The 17849-nt window shown below is 37.1% G+C and overlaps 1 pseudogene; it reads left to right on the top strand.

Annotated features, from left to right (window-relative positions):
- Nucleotides 1-9665: 9665 nt before the first annotated feature.
- LOC132631263 (ABC transporter B family member 19-like) lies at nt 9666-16204 on the top strand (annotated as a pseudogene).
- The last annotated feature ends 1645 nt before the right edge of the window (nt 16205-17849 follow it).

The following is a 17849-nucleotide window of genomic DNA, read 5'->3' as shown; positions in this document are numbered from 1 at the left end:
TTGGGGGCCACAGCCGTGGGCCACCCCATCGTGTTCGTACCCTACCGCGGGTTGGCAGCAGCCACGCGGCTGGCAGCAGTCACGCCCAGCCCCAACGCAGCAGGGAGTTCTTCGTGCTCGTCCTCCACAGTCGTTCTACTCGGCAGCCCCATCATCACATGGTAGGTATGCACCCACGGATATTGAGCAGGCTATGCACACAATGTCTTTGAATCCGCCCGATGACAACAATTGGTACATGGACACCGGAGCCACATCTCACATGACTAACTCCCAAGGTACTCTTTCGTCTTACTATCAATTGAGCAAAAATAATGGCATTGTTGTTGGTAATGGTAACATGATTCCGATTCGTGGTTATGGTCATACATCCCTTCAAGTAAACCCCTCCTTAAACCTGAAAAATGTTTTACATGCACCTAAACTCATCAAAAACCTTATTTCCGTTCGTAAATTTACTATCGATAATATGGTTTCTGTTGAATTTCATCCTTTTGGATTTTCTGTGAAGGATTTATGGACGGGGAGAAAACTCATGAGATGTGAAAGTTCGGGTGATCTTTATCCATTCTTCAAAAATTATCGAGCCATCTCGCCTTCCGCACCATCTGCTTTTACCGCCATCTCTCCTCATATTTGGCACTCCCGTTTAGGTCATCCCGGGGATGTAATTCTTAGTTCTTTACGTAGTAGTAATTTGATTGAATGTAATAAGGCTCGAAACAATGTTTGTCTTTCTTGCCCTTTGGGGAAATTAATTAAAATTCCTTTTTATGACTCTCTTTCAACTACTACTATGCCTTTTGACATTGTTCACAGTGATTTATGGACTTCACCTGTTCTTAGCTCTTCTGGTCACAGATATTATGTTTTGTTTCTTGACAATTATACTAATTTTCTTTGGACTTTTCCCATCAAAACAAAGTCCCAAGTTTATGCTTGTTTCTTGTCTTTTCGGATTTTCATTCGCACTCAGTTTGAAAAAGAAATGAAAACTTTTCAATGTGACAATGGGCGTGAATTTGATAATGGTCCTTTTCATAAATTTTGTGAACAAAACGGGGTGCTTTTCCGATTTTCTTGCCCGCACACCTCACCTCAAAATGGTAAAGCGGAACGGAAAATTAAATCCATAAATAATATTGTTCGTACACTCCTTGCCCATGCATCTATGCCCCCCTCCTATTGGCATCACGCCTTGGCCATGGCAACGTACCTACACAATATTCTCCCTTCTAAAATCTTAGCATATAAGACACCCACTCAGATTCTTTATCAAAAGAATCCATCCTACTCTCATCTTCGAGTTTTTGGTTGTCTATGCTTTCCTCTCTTTCCGTCCACACAAATTCACAAGCTACAATCTAGGTCCACTCTGTGTGTTTTCCTGGGGTATCCTTCTAATCATCGGGGGTACAAATGCTATGATTTATCGAGCCGAAAAATAATCATAGCTCGGCATGTGTGGTTTGATGAAAACTCCTTTCCATTTTCACAAATAAATAGTCCATCTTCTACCTCATATGAGTTTTTGGGTGATGATAATTCCCCATTGAGAATACATTTGTTGCATGACCAGGTCGCTGCTCCGCCTCCTGCAACCCAACACCCGAGTCCACCCATCTCCTCTCCTCCATTGTCGTCTGTCCAGCCGGCAGTCACGCCACTGCCAGCCCCTCCGCCTCCCTCGCTGCCAGCCCCCCACGACGGCAGCAACCCCCTCTCAGCCAGCCCCCCACCTGTTCCTCGCACGACTACACGTAGTCAACATAGGATATTTAAGCCGAACTTGAAATACCATAATCAAGCCTTAAGTGCCACCAACAATTCCATCTCCCCTATTCCCCGGAATCCCGTCGGTGCACTTAATGACCCGAATTGGAAAAATGCTATGCAAGATGAATATAATGCTCTTATTGATAGTAAGACTTGGGAGTTGGTCCCTCGTCCTCCAAATGCTAATATAATTCGGTCTTTATGGATTTTTCGACATAAAAAGAAATCTGATGGTTCTTTTGAGAGGCATAAAGCCCGTCTTGTAGGTGATGGCAGGTCTCAACGGGAAGGTGTTGATTGTGACGAGACTTTCAGTCCGGTGGTCAAGCCGGCAACTATCCGTGTGGTTCTTACTATTTTTTTATCTCACTTTTGGCCCATTCACCAACTTGATGTAAAGAATGCTTTCTTACATGACAATTTGAATGAGACCGTCTATATGTATCAGCCTCTGGGATTCCGGGATCCGGCTCGTCCTGATCATGTTTGTCTCTTGCGTAAGTCTCTTTATGGCTTGAAACAGGCACCACGGGCATGGTATCAGCGTTTTGCTGAATATGTGGCAACCATTGATTTCTCGCATAGTACATCTGACAACTCTCTCTTCACTTATTGTCGTGGAAAGGATACTGCTTACATTTTGTTATATGTGGATGATATTATTCTAACTGCATCTTCAGACTCTCTCAGACTAGGTATTATGTCCAAGTTAGCTACGAAATTTGCAATGAAAGATTTGGGTCCGTTGAGCTATTTTTTGGGGATTGCCGTCTCCCGGGACAAAAATAGCCTATTCATGTCTCAGAGTTCTTATGCAGAGGATATTCTTGACAGGGCAGGCATGTCACAATGTAAGTCTTGCCCCACTCCAGTTGATACAAAAGGCAAACTCAACGCTACTTCGAGCGCCCCGTATGAGGATCCTACGAAATATCGTCGTCTGGCAGGTGCTTTGCAATACTTGACATTTACTCGGCCAGACATATCATACGCGGTCTAACAGGTTTGCCTGTTTATGCATGATCCCAAAGTTGAGCATATGGAAGCATTAAAACGTATTTTGCGTTACATTCGAGGTACGATTAACTTTGGTACACACTTATACAAAACCTCTCTACAGTCACTACTTTCATATACAAATGCTGATTGGGGTGGATGTCCAGACACTCGACGCTCCACATCGGGTTATTGTGTATATTTTGGGGATAACTTGATTTCTTGGTCTTCCAAGCGCCAACCTACTCTGTCTAAGTCTAGTGCTGAAGCTGAGTACAGAGGGGTTGCTAATGTTGTCTCTGAATCTTGTTGGATTCGTAATCTGTTGCTTGAACTCAATTGTCCCATTCGTAAAGCAACTTTGGTCTATTATGACAATGTGAGTGTCATTTACTTGTCTGGAAATCCGGTACAACATCAATGTACCAAGCATATTGAAATGGACATTCGCTTTGTTCGTGAAAAGGTTAGACGTGGAGAGATTCGTGTCCTACATGTTCCGTCCCGTTATCAGATTGCCAACATCTTCACCAAAGGTCTTCTGCGCGTACTATTTGATGATTTTCGGGACAGTCTAACCGTTCGTAAACCTCCCGCTTCGACTGCGAGGGTGTGTTAGATTATGTAAATATTTAATCAAATATATTTTGTAATCTTCTATTTTAGGATAGCGTATGTTAGAATTAATTAGTCAAATTAGTTCCTAATTTATAGCCTACAATTATGTTGTACATGCTGTATATTAACCTATTCAAGGAATGAGAATGATCACGGCAAATATTATCTCACAATAACTTCCAATAAATTATTATTGCGATATCTCTAACATGAGAGCAAATCTCTACGAGAAGTGCAAGCCATGTTTACACAAAAAAATGTATAATATGTGATAAATTTCGGTCCTTATCTACATGTCGCTCTCTATATTATGATGGGATAAAAATGTAAACTCAAAATCCAAAGTTTCACCATCGAATGCACTCACATTTCGTTATCAAAGTTGGTCAATGTTAATGCCACTTGCTATTATGTTTTGTTAGGCTCGTTGAAAATGTCCAATATTTCATCGTCAATATTGATCAATTAATTGGACATATATATTAAGTCACCAGAGACGTCTTTGTTTTTTGGTACTCTCTTGTCCTAATTTATAAGACACTATTTTCTTTTTAGTCAGTCCTAAAAAGAAATGATACATTTTTATATTTAGTAAATAATTAATTTAATTTTACCTTTTTACCTTTAATGAAATGATTTCTGACTACAAAAATTTCTTTGGCTTATTTTAGTAGGCGTTTGGTCATGAAAATCAAATATTTTTTACTTTATTTGGAATTTTGGAGTTGGAATTGAAGATAGAGTTGTGTTTCGTTATAAGTTTTGCAAAGAATATTTGGTTGTTTGAATGTATTGAAAGTGAAAATAAGGTTTTAGTTGTTTTCCAAATTCTGGTATTTGGAATTTTCATGGTCAAACGCTGATTTTCAAATAAAGTGAAATAATCTTTTGAAAAAAAGTGAATAAATTTCATGGCCAAACGAGCCCTTAGACCACAAAATTCAAAAGTCTTCTTTTACTTTTTAAAGTTCGTGCCTAGTCAAAGACCCTCATATAAAATAATGGGACGGATGGAGTACAATTTATAACCAAAAAATTCACATATAGTCGTACTGTCTCTCTAGGTACAAACGTTCACTCTTTTCCCCCGAATTGGCTATCATAAGTCATTTTTGATAGTCAGATTTAGTTATTTTGATGCATTTAGCATTATGCAGTGAAAATCTAATTAGTGGGTAGCAGTGGCGGAACCAGGATTTTCATCCAGGGGTTCAAAAATTCTAAAAGGTAAATATACGAAGAATTCAGGGAGAAGTATTTTGAAATACACTGTAATTTTTTGCCGAGAGGGTTCGAATGAACCCCCTAGACATATGCTGGCTCCGCCCCTGGTGGGTAGTATTCTAAATCATACTGTAATATAACAAACACCATCATATTATTTTCAAAAATCCTAGTAGGATTTATCATCTAAGTACAATATCATACTTCTATTATTAATTTGCTCAAGTGGTTCTCAAAGTTATCTTTATAAGACAACAAAAGTGGGAAATGAGGAATATATTTTTTTCTAAATGAAGGTCAGATTCGCATGGACGTATCCTTTTCATATTTGGTCAGATTCACATGACGTATCCTTCTATTATTTCTTTCATTGACACATTGCTATGTGAAAGGCGTTCTCTTATTTGTCTCATCCTTAAAGTCCCATCCCCCATGTGGTCAGAAATTAAATTAGGGATTTTTGCCCAAAAGGGGCGTCTGATCCCGATAAGGCAATTCCCTGACCACACTCTTCCACCCCACCCCAATCCCCCACCCCCAAAAATGGAAAATAAATTCAAAAATTAATACTCCCTCCAATTGCGTTCATTTAGCCTTTCTATTTTAGTCCAAAATACTATTCACTTACAAAATCAAGAAGGAATTGACTTTAATTTTCAAATTTGCCCATATTTATTTCAGACAATAAATAAGCAAGAGTCTTATTAATTAAAGATAGTTTAGTTTTTTTTTTTTTTTAAAGTTAATATTTTCTTAAGAAATGTGAAGAAGGTTGAGTGGACATTTATTCTGAACGGGAGGCAATATGAGTAGTTGGTTGTTGAAATAGCAATAAATTAGTTTCTTGCAAATACCAGCTGCCAAAACCTATGCTTTCAATGCATGGAAATTTCGTCCATTCGTATTAGAATGGGGCGTAGGACAGAGAAATAGCGCCTACTCATTATTTTTGGCTTTGGTTTTAGAAAATACGGAGTAACGAGTTTCAAATTATATTTGTGGAACTTTATGAGAATATTTTGGTTGAGAATTTGACTTTTTATATGATTTTGGACAGCCTTCACCACTAGGATAGTTTTTGAGTTAGGCTCAAAGTTCATTTCTTATATTAAAATTAGACTCGTCTAATTCTTATTTTACCCAATGTTTGGATCTTATATTATCTTGTCTATGCTCTAGTTGACAGACTTAATTGTTCTTATATTATCTTGTCTACGCTCTAGTTGACAGACTTAATTGTTCTGGGCGTTTGTAGCCCCACATCGGTGGAGGGGATGAAAAGCTATCCCTTTATATTAATTTTTAACTATTTTCACATTTTGGCTAACTTTTAGGTTGAGTTAAAGATCTAATATCACTTCCTGTGAAATCCTATGATAGTAGTAACTACTATTCTTTAATTAGTGGGGTTGAAAAGAGGTTATGTGACTTTTACCCGCATAGCACTGCTATAGGTTTCTACATGTTCTGTTTTTATTTATGTGGAATTAATTATTGTACCTGCATGAAATTCTAACCTGCTCAAAAAATTAGAAGAAAAACACAATGAAAATAGATTATGCTCATCTTTATATTTTGTGTTTCCTTAATGTTTTCAATTTTTTTCACGTTTGGTTAATCAAATTATTTTCAAAATATTTTTATCTAAGAAAATAAGTTTCTTAAATAACGGGAAAATGACTTCCTTGGAGTAGGGAAAACAGTTTTATAAGTGGCATTTCAAATTCATTATTTCATCTCCCCCTCAACCCCCGATCCCCACCTCTTGACCACCCCCACCTCCCGCCACCCCATAGTATTTTCATTTTTAAATTAATATATATATATTTTTTTATGACAAGGAACCTGCAGCCGCTACTTTTGCATACTTACCAAACAACAAAAATAGATAAAAGAATCACTATTTTTCATAAAAACATTTTCCTTCATACCAAACACACCCAAAATGTCTGCATTTGCCAAACTTTGCCAAAGCCTGAAAAATGTAATCCGCAGTCTGCTAGTGTAGCAAAAGAAGGAAAAAAGAGAGAGAACATACTTGTAGTGGGGCTCTAGTGAAAAAGCTTATCCGCAATAAAATTTATACTAATTCAGTTAGGGCTAGACATAAATATCGAAAACCGAAAAATCGAACCGAACCAAATTTCAAGAAACCGAAACCGAAACTGAAATAGTCGAACTGAACTTTGACGAAACCGAACCGAAGAACCGAAATTTAAACCGAAATTTAATACATTACCCAAAAAAATTAAAATAGTCCACGCCCATTAAGTTTAAGCAAAAAAAAACCCAATTGTAATAAGCCCTCTTTTGCTTTTGTATCCCTAATTTTTCACTTCAATTGAGAAAATCAATTATCTTTAACAAAGAAATGTGACTAGGATGTGTCTTTAGGATTAATGTATGTCCTTTATGTGTTTTCTTAATTATTCTTACTGTATGTATATAACACCTATTAATCATATATTATTGTTATGGTTTTCTATTCTTGTGTATCCTATTTGTTTGATATTGATTTTAACTTGTCAGTTTTATGTTTTGTTGCTTTTGAGAATATGAATTAGTGTAAATGGAATCGCTTCTAATATCATATCAAAAAAATCGAATTGAAAAAATCGAAACCGAAACCGAACCGAACCGAACCAAACTTCAAAAAATCGAAACCGAAAGAACCAAACCGAACTAGTTTGGTTCGGTGTTCGGTGTCCATCTTCAAAAAATCGAAACCGAAATAGCCAAACCGAAGTTCAATAAAACCAAACCGAAGAACCGAACGTCCACCCCAAAATTCAGTGAATACATAATAGTATGTGTTTTAGAATTAACTACTAGTCTACTACTATATATTTTCACTCATAATTAGTATAATTTGGTTAGGTCAGGTAAGTTTTATTGTGGGCTGTTGTATCTAAGTGATCGTGGAAACGCAACAAGTCTCAGTCTCCGCATATGCTGGTCGGGTCCGGGTCCATGTCACGTACTAACTTATTTTATGAAGCAAACAAAACCCAGAACATAAAGGTGCAAAAATAAAAATAAATACAATAATTCCCTAAGGATTTGGGAAGAAATCATACCTGCCGGTTCCTTTTGATGCTTAGTCCAACGAGTTCGGCATTTTCAATTAAGCAAAACATTTAAGTTATACGCATATAGCGTCTGACAGGGCGGCACAATACTGTTGGATCTAAAGCCGAACTTTAATGAGGGATTTTGATTTTTTTATCACAAAAATGAGAACAGGAAAAAAAATCATACGAGTATTTATTTTTTCTTTTGAAGTCTACCGGATCTATGTCAGATATCTCACTAACTTCTTCAAGAGCTCCTTTTTGAGATTGTATCAAAGATGCAGTACTTCTCTTTTGAGTTTTGAACAATTGAATTCATATTTTCTAGTTGACATGTTTTATATTCTAACAAATAGTTAAAGAGACAATATATATTACATAGTAAAATATTAAAGAAAAGCAAATTTTAAATGAAAACAATACTAAGAAAATTGAAATAATATAACCCGATTCAACAAGTTATCAACTTGATTTGAGAATACTTATTTGGTGCTTCAATATACCTCTTGTACTATTCGGTGACCGAGAAAAAACAAAAGTAGCAAATTCACACATTGTAGCTCTTGTCTTTGGTCGCAATATGATCAAGACTCTGTTGAAGAAACAAAGAAGAATATGAAAGCGTTGAAGTATACTAAAATTTAGAGAAAGCTAGGTTAAAAGTAGGTTGAGTATTGTACAAACACCAATGGGGGGCTTTCTTTTTCGTCAATATATTAAATATAAATTGAGTATTTATATACTATACGTTACTTACTGATTTAGGGGTCGTATTTTTTGTCAATTAATTAACTATTTCCTGTTAATGACAAAAAGTACTCAAAATACTTTATAATTTTCCCAAAGAAAAAAAAAACCTATATTGATGAAAAATGAGGGGCCTAAAGTCTAGGCTTTAGAGGCTTCATCCAAAAGCCGCCTCCATCTGACGGTGTTTTTTTTTTACACCGTCTTGTATATGCTTCATTTTCTGACTTATGTGTATTGATTTAAACACTTCTATTACCGAGGAGCTACAGGAGGATCCTAAAATGAGATGAGTTTAACTATTATATATGATAGTATAAAAGAGTTTTTACATTATCGGGTCGTCTAGAAAATAATTATCTAGTCCATAACATGGTGTAAATATTCTCTGCGGTCTACAGATTAGTGTATATAGGTTAAATCCAAAACCAACACAAAAACTGAAGCAAAATCATGACCGAGTCTAATAAGATACTCCAGTGCTCGGATGGTGTCTTATATGTGGATATTCTCCATTTTCTGTCTCCGGCAATCAAAGAATGTCACAGTCATTTGTAAACAAGACCACAAATTTAAGAATTCTGTTAACTGATTTGAAGTCCGATAATAATTCATTGAAGTTAACGTTGAACACGAGGAATGTAGCACTTAAAGTTACAAGGTAGGCACTAGATGCTTAGATTTTTCAGCCGTGTAAAGAGATTTAAGAGAGTAAGCTATTGATCAAGGAAAATGACGCAATCATTAACTTTATAATTCTCACTCGTTTCTTACCAGACTAGATACACGACGGATTCAGAATTTTAAGTTTATGAGTTACTGGACTATAATATTTTCTGCTTACTGAGTTTTGAAAAAATTATTTATAGTACATAATAAGTGAATTTCTTTAGGGGTATGGAACAATGCTACTGGCCAACGGTAAATCCGCCCTGGATGCCTGCCCGTATGCCAAATCCACTGTCGACGTCAGATCCCATATTTATTCCCATATATGTACTTACTAGTTAACTAGTTTATTTGTTACCTTGTTCTCTAGCAATCCCTCATTTGATGGCAGCAGACTGGCATTGCCATGCCTGCCAAAATACTTATGCTATATCATAATGGATTATATTTTTCATGTCAATTTCTTACTATTCCTTTCAGGCGTGACTAACGAGATGTTTGTATGACCTAAACAACACATGCATATAAATATAGGTTAATTAGTAAGTCTGCATGGCAGGAAAAATGGAACCTCAAAGTAAACAAGCAAATCACAATGAATATGAGAAGAGAGACAAGAGCAAGGAGTATACTCTGCCGTTCCACAAACTACTGAGCCGAGCAGATGCAGTGGACTGGACACTAATGACTCTGGGGACATTGGGCTCCATCGTCCACGGCTTTGCCCAACCTGTTGGCTATATGCTGCTAGGCAAAGCCCTTGACGCATTTGGAAACAAATGACACTGCTGCGATGGTCAATGCCCTGAAAAAGGTACGTTCTGACAAGTGATGGAGGCAAGATTTCATCAAGGGGATTCAAAAATAACAAAAGTAAACAACAAAGAAACCAAGAAGATTCAACGTCTAATATATATATACAATAAAAAAAAATTGATCTTCTATACACCGTGTAAATTTTTTCGCGAAGGGGGAACGGATGAACCCCCTCTGCCCCTCTAACTCTGCCCATTGTTCTGACCCTTGCTTCATCTCGATATCATAATTAGACTGTTAGCTTCAGGAAGGTTCTTGAGCTTTTTTTCCCGTGCTTTATTGCAGGTCATTCCATTTGTCTGGTATATGGCATTTGCCACCTTCCCTGCTGGAATACTAGGTAACTTCCTTCCAGTCACTGATATTTCTACTAGCAAGGCTCAGAACAGCTCTTTGTCAAGCTCACACACATGCACAAACACAACTGATAACAGCAGGCTATTAAACAAAAAAACATAAAAGAGCAAGGAAAAGGTCAATAATTTCTTATTAAACCGACATGAACCAAATATATTTTACGGCATTAAAAATATAGAAACTGAAGTATGCTAAAGTAACGAAGTTAATGTATGATGCAGAGATAGGATGCTGGATGTATGCTAGTCAAAGATAAGTAGCACGTTTAAGACTGGAATTTCTGAGTGCTATTCTCAAACAGGAGATTGGGGCGTTTGTACGGATTTAACTAGTGGGAAAATAATCATTGGAATAAGCAGCCACATGTCACTCATACAGGATATGATTGGGGAGAAGGTACAATGCTCGTGCTCACCTATTTATGGCCCAGTCTCATCTTTTAATCTTAATGTGCCCATATGTGCATCTCTGCAAGCATAAGTATATCAAAGACACAGCTAGTTCACCGGGTTTCAAGCCTAGGTCAAACATGCTCCGCTGACCTTTCTACTGGCAGTTGGAAAGACCAGGTCACAAAAATCTCATCATAGAATCAGACATCTGATGTCTCCAAATCTCTAATACAATCAAATATTAACATTCAAAATAGCAACGATTCAGTTATAGCTAACATCTTGACAGTTGGGACATTTTATGTCATGCATTTCAGCTTTCTTTTGCGGAGTCCCGATTGCATTCATATCCAGCTAGGAAGTGTCACTCCTATCCTTACTTGTCGTCCCACTAATCTTACTAATTGGCGCCAGTTATACAAAGGAAATGAGTGCAATTGCAACCATGAAAATGTCTTACCTGTCACAAGCCACATCAATGGTAGAAGAGGTAATAAGCTTATCCATTTGTTTGGTGACAACATGTTATCAAATTGTAGACTATTCATACTGCATTTCTGCTCCTCCGTGACAGACAATCTCTCAAATCAAAACAGTTTTTGCTTTTGTTGGAGAGACTTTATCAATCAAGTCATTCTTAGACTGCATTGAAAGACAGACGAATCTAAGCAAGAAAGAAGCATTTATAAAGGGTCTTGGAACAGGCATGTTCCAGACTGTAACTTTCAGTTCATGGGCTCTTATTGTGTGGGTGGGAGCTGTTGTTGTCTCAGCCAGGAGATCAAGTGGTGGAGATGTCATAGCTGCAGTTATGAGCATTCTCTTCGGTGCAATGTAAGAGCCAAAATATTATATTTCACAACATAATCTACCATGTTATGAAGAAGAGGAAGAAGATATCGAAGTATAGACTTTCAAAAAAAGATGGTTTCATCATCTTTCTTTTAATTTCAGTTCACTTACATATGCTGCACCAGATATGCAAATCTTCAATCAAGCAAAAGCTGCAGGAAAGGAAATCTTCCAGATGATCGAAAGAAAACCACAATCAGTGCTGACTCGAGAGGGGAGACACTGGATGTGGTTAATGGCAATTTTAGTGTAAAAGATATACACTTTGTTTACCCATCACAGCCCGAAAAGATGGTTCTTCAAGGGTTTTCATTGTCAATTCCAGCAGGAAAAGCAGTGGCACTTGTGGGAAGTAGCGGTTGTGGTAAAAGCACCATCATCTCACTAATGATGAGATTTTATGATCCAAAGAGAGGTTCGGCATCCTTCCGCTACTAATTAGTACTTTCAACTCTTACATGCTGAACTTGCAAGGGCATTGACAAAATATAAAAGAAAGTTTTCATATGTAAATGTCTAAAAGCTTCTTAATATACATAATCTGCATAGTCAAATAAAGTTGCCTGCATTATATATGAATGTCAGAACACTAACTCAGTATGAAACCCCTCAGGTGACATTCTCCTTGACAACCATAACATCAAGGATCTTGATTTAAAGTTTCTCAGGAGAAATATAGGATTAGTTTCCCAGGAGCCACCACTATTCGCTGGCAGCATTAAGGACAACATCAAGATAGGAAAAATGGATGTAGATGATCGGGAAATTGAAAGAGCATCATCCTTGGAAAATGCGCATTCTTTTATACAACAGCTCCCAGATCAATATCTAACAGAGGTCAGACCAATATCCCTCAGACACATGAAAAGTATTCTATGTTCCGAAGGAAATCTGACTTAGGTTGATTCTAGAAAGAAGAAATATAGCTACTCCACAGTTTTGTGGTGTTGAATTCGAGAGGTTCAATAGCAAAAATTAATAAAGTTTTCATTTTTTTGCATATAATGTGGTCAAAGTCATGCTGAAAGGACATATTGTTGAAGAAAGTAACACTCGGCTTGAACTTACATGCTTGTTCATAGCCACTAGATCTTCTAAGGAGTTAAAGTTGAGGAGTTTCAGAAACTGTGGATCACCAAACAGCCAATTCTTTTTCTGAAACATCTAAGATTCAAAATGAAACTAAACTAAACAAAAGTATTGGCAATTAGGAATGCACCCAACCTGCACTTCTGATATAAAAGAAATTATAACTTCCCAGTACTAATGTAGCAAAATTTCATCTGAGACTTCATGAGATCTGGCAGCTGGCCTCTTTTATCCAATACTTCAAGTATAATTGTATTACTTTTTATACTATCGTAGCTCAAAGTCTTTCCTAAGTGAACCCACAATTAGTTGAACACCCAATAACTAATTAAACCAAGTTTCATTAGTTGGAGTAACCAACACCTAATGAACTGTTAAATAGATTCGAGGTTACACTTTAGTGGGAAAGTAAAGGTAAATAAAAGAATGTTTTTTATATAAGCAACACCCTTAGAATTATTCTCAGAAGTTATTCAATTATGAATAACAACAACAACAATAATGATAACAACAACAGCAGTGAGCTGGTAATTTGCTGATATGGGAGGCTATTTGAACAATATGCCTTAATAATCCAGCAACTCTGACGCTTGTCATCAAAGAACCTACTTAAACCTAACAAAATGATGAAGATACTAAAACATCTAGAATATTAACAAATAATACCTTCGGAAACTAATTGCAATATAAAATAATTCAGAGTACGCTTGAGGTGGAGGCTACTTGAACAGTATCCTGTAAGAAGTACATGAGCAAAGCTTCTTTTTCTCTCTCACATACAATGGCTGTAGAAAGTACAAGCTAACACAGTAAGAATATCAAAAAAAATCACTGTCACTAAGCCAAAAAAGGTTGGAAAAAGACGGCAAAAATATGCACAATAAAATAAAAATACTATGCACAGAGGGGCTGCAAAAGCTGCTACATTAATGTATAATACATATACACCTTTCACATATATCCTTCACTCTGGCATAAGTCATGAAAAATCACTGTGAAGCAGGATTTTTAGGTACATTCAGAACAATGTTTTGATTTCTTAAGCAGAAGTTTCATGAAAACTAAGACTTGATGGTTTAGCTTTCATGTCATATATTCGCACTCTAGGTAGGGCAAAGGGGTCTTCAGTTATCAGGTGGACAGAAACAGGTAATTGCAATAGCAAGAGCAATATTAAAGAACCCTCCAATTCTTTTGCTTGATGAGGCCACCAGCGCTCTTGATACAGAATCAGAGAAACAAATTCAAGAAGCACTTGACACAGCAATGCAAGGAAGAACAGTCATCTTAATTGCACACAGAATGTCAACTATCGTTGGTTTAGATATAATAGCTGTTGTTCAGAATGGAATAGTTGCAGAGACAGGAACCCATCAGAACCTATTAGATACCAGTGAGTTCTGCAGTGCCTTGGTCAACATGCAGAACATCAGCCAAGATTGTCAAACCAGGTCAGATGCAACTCAACGGCATACTTCCCATTATAAGATACAAATTAAAATAAGTAATTGATTGATTCAAAATGAAATACATTATAATTGACAGGATTAAAGCGACCGATGAGAAAACTGAATTAATCCAACAAGACGATGTGCCTCAGGACCATCAGCAGCCTCATGAAGAGCTTAAGCAACCTTATGAAAGGAAGCAGAAAGGAAAAAAGGAAACACATATATTCTTCAGAATCTGGTTTGGCTTGAATAAGAGCGAGCTCATAAAGACTGCTATTGGCTCTTTTGCAGCAGCTTTTGCAGGACTCGAGAAACCTGTTTTTGGATTCTACATCCATTACCATAGGAGTGGCATATTATAATCCTGATTCAAAGGATAAAGTAGCTCGGTATGCAGCAATCTTTACCTCAATAGGACTGCTTTCTTTGTTTGCCCACACTCTACAACATTACTTATTTGGAGTAGCTGGAGAGAAGGCCATGATGAACCTCAGGCGAGCTTTGTACACTGGTACGTTCTTTTCGCTTCCTCCTTTTTTTCAACTTCTTATGACATTCCAAAAACTGTTTGCAGCCATCCTACGAAACGAACTAGCTTGGTTTGAAAAGCCTGCAAACAGTATTGGGTCAGTTACCTCCAGGATAGTCAATGAAACATCCACAGTCAAGACCATAATAGCTGATCGCATGTCTGTCATTGTCCAGTGCGTCTCCTCCATAGTGATCGCAACAACTGTGAGCATGATAGTTAACTGGAGAATGGGTCTGGTAGCCTGGGCTGTGATGCCATGTCATTTCATAGGTGGGCTGGTTCAAGCAAAGTCAGCTAAAGGTTTCTTTAGCGATAGCAGTGTAGCACATTCAGAACTTGTTTCCCTAGCTTCTGAATCTGCTATGAATATAAAGACTGTTGCAGCTTTCTGCCACGAAGCACAGATACTTGAGAAGGACAAACTGTGTTTAAAGAGACCATTGAGGAAAGGGAGGACAGAAAGCATCAAGTATAGAATCATACAAGGCATCTCTCTCTGCTTATGGAACATTGCTCATGCAGTGGCCTTATGGTACACAGCAGTTCTGGTTGACAAGAACCAATCCAGCTTTGAAGATGGCATAAGGTCATACCAGATATTTTCCCTAACAGTACCCTCAATCACAGAACTATGGACACTGATACCCACTGTTTTATCAGCCATCGGTGTTCTAAAACCTGTGTTCCAGAGCCTTGATCGGTGCACAGAAATTGTACCAGACATGCCAGAAAATGCATCATCTGAAAGCATCAAAGGGGAAATTCAGTTCCAGAATGTCCAATTTAATTATCCATCAAGGCCAGAAGTGATGGTGCTAAACAATTTCAGCCTGCAAATTGAAGCTGGATTGAAGATGGCGATTGTGGGGCCTAGTGGAGCAGGAAAATCTTCAATCTTGGCGCTGTTGCTGAGATTCTATGATGTGATTGAGGGAAAGGTTCTGATTGATAGCAAAGATATCAGAGATTATAATCTTAGGAAGTTAAGGGCACAGATTGGACTGGTGCAACAGGAGCCACTTCCGTTTAGGTGCACAATTAGGGACAATATCCGCTACGGAAATGAAAAAGCATCTGAAGCTGAAATAATGGAAGTGTCAAGGGAAGCAAACATACATGAGTTTATAAGTAACTTAGCCAATGGATATGATACTGTTCTGGGGGAAAAGGGCTCTCAACTTTCTGGAGGACAAAAGCAACGCATAGCCATAGCAAGGGCCTTGCTAAAAAAACCAGCAATAGAGCTGTTGGATGAAGCAACAAGTGCCTTAGATACCGAGTCTGAAAGAGCTGTTGTAAGTGCATTGGAATCAATGAAGCTGAACAACTATGGAGGCACAAAAGTGACTCAGATAACAGTAGCACACAGGCTTTCCACGGTAATAAATTCAGATACTATAGTTGTTATGGACAAAGGTAAGCTTGTGGAGAAAGGTAGCCATTCAACCCTAATGGCGGAGCCTGACAGTGTGTATTCAAGACTTGTTAGGCTCCAAAGTGTGGAATAAGTTGATAAAAACTGATAACACATAAAAAATAAGTTGGGATTCACTCCCATGTAAGTTATATTTTTGTGTTAGTTGTTATACTTACTCCACCGTGCTCGTTTCTCAATTCAGTGGAACCTGATATAGTGGCTTCTTCAGGGTGGGGAAACCCCTTTTTATTAGTGTTGTCTAGCCAACCATTTTTCTGAGAATCTACAGATTCTGTTTTCGGAGAAACGGGTACTACAAAAATATAGTGGAATTTGTCATAAGCAATAAATATGAATAAAGCACCAATACAGGCATTGATTTCTTTTAGAAAGCTAATTAGTTAAAATAAAATTGACCAAAACCAGAAGACTTTTAAAATGTTTGACCTCAACTAAAAGGAGACCAGAAAGCTTATGGTAAATAGATTCATTTAATTGTTTTTAACATCTCAGTGACAAGGTAGAGGGGAAGTAAGAAGAGCACATCAATAACTACATCTATCACATATGTTCAGTATTTCCAACCCCATGCTTTTAACCATTAAGTGATCGGATTTCCAATACTTAAAGCAAATGTTCTACAAAAAGGAACTTCTCCTTCATATGTTTATATTTGCAAATAGACCTTTTTATATGACATCACCACAAAAAGGGACTTCTCAAATGTGCTTATCTATGTTGGAATTAATGCATTCACAAGGATACCATCCTTGTCTTTTATGTTTTCTAGGAGTGCTTTATTGTTTCAAGAATATCATTTAGTCTTTCAATATTATCTCTAAGTTTTTGAAGAAATCTTTTAAAAGTTTGTGATACATGTATTTAGTTATTTGTGCAAGACTTTTGAATTGGTTTTTTGAGTAGTATAAATAGAGATGTAATTGATGATTGTAATCATCTCAAGTGGCCTTAAGTAGCCTAATACAACTTGAGCATTCTCTAAGAAAAATATTCTCTTCCTATTCTTTCCTACAAATTGGTATCAGAGCAGTTTTCGTTCTTAATCTGGGGTTAGGTGAAGAAGAAAAAATTATGACATCTAAAACAAATTATGGTGCTGATTCTTCAATTGTTCTTATTCCATTTTTTGACGGAAATGACTTTGAATACTGGAAGATAAGAATGAGAACTTATGAAAGCTGAAGGTTTGTGGACTATTGTTGCAAATGGCTATGAAGAGCCAGAAGACGATGGTGAACTTTCAGTAGCAGAGATGAAAAATCTTGAGGCTAAGCGTTGTCAAGATGCAAAGGCTTTGAGCAAAATTCAAATGGGAGTCTCAAGAGCATTTTTGCAAAAATTTCTACTTGTGAGACTACAAAGCAAGCTTGGGAGTCTCTGGAAGCTGAGGTGTATGGTGACGAAAAGGTACGCACTATCAATCTTCAAACTCTTAGAAGAGAGTTTCAAAATTTGAAGATGATAGAATCTAAAAAAATCGATAAATATTGCACAAGAGTCATGAATATTGTTAATGAAATGAGAAATCATGGTGATGAAATTTCTGACCAACAAGTTGTGGAAAAGATTCTAATTAGTGTCACAAAAAAGTATGAGTATATTGTTGCTATCACTGAGGAGACGAAAGATCTTTATAAGCTTTCCATCAAAGAGCTAGTTGGATCGTTCCGTGCACACGAGAAGCGAAGATTTGTTCGTGAGAATCAACCCAAAGAGACGGCTTTCCAGTCCAGAACCAATGAGAATTCTATAAATTTCTCAAAGAATCAACAAAAAAAGAAGTACAATCCAAAAAAGAAGCAGGACCGTGATGGCTCTACT

The sequence above is a fragment of the Lycium barbarum genome, chromosome 3, assembly GCF_019175385.1.
Source record: "Lycium barbarum isolate Lr01 chromosome 3, ASM1917538v2, whole genome shotgun sequence".
NCBI lineage: Eukaryota > Viridiplantae > Streptophyta > Magnoliopsida > Solanales > Solanaceae > Lycium > Lycium barbarum.
The sequence above is the reverse complement of the archived record's forward strand: the minus strand, read 5'-3'. Positions and strand labels throughout refer to the sequence as shown.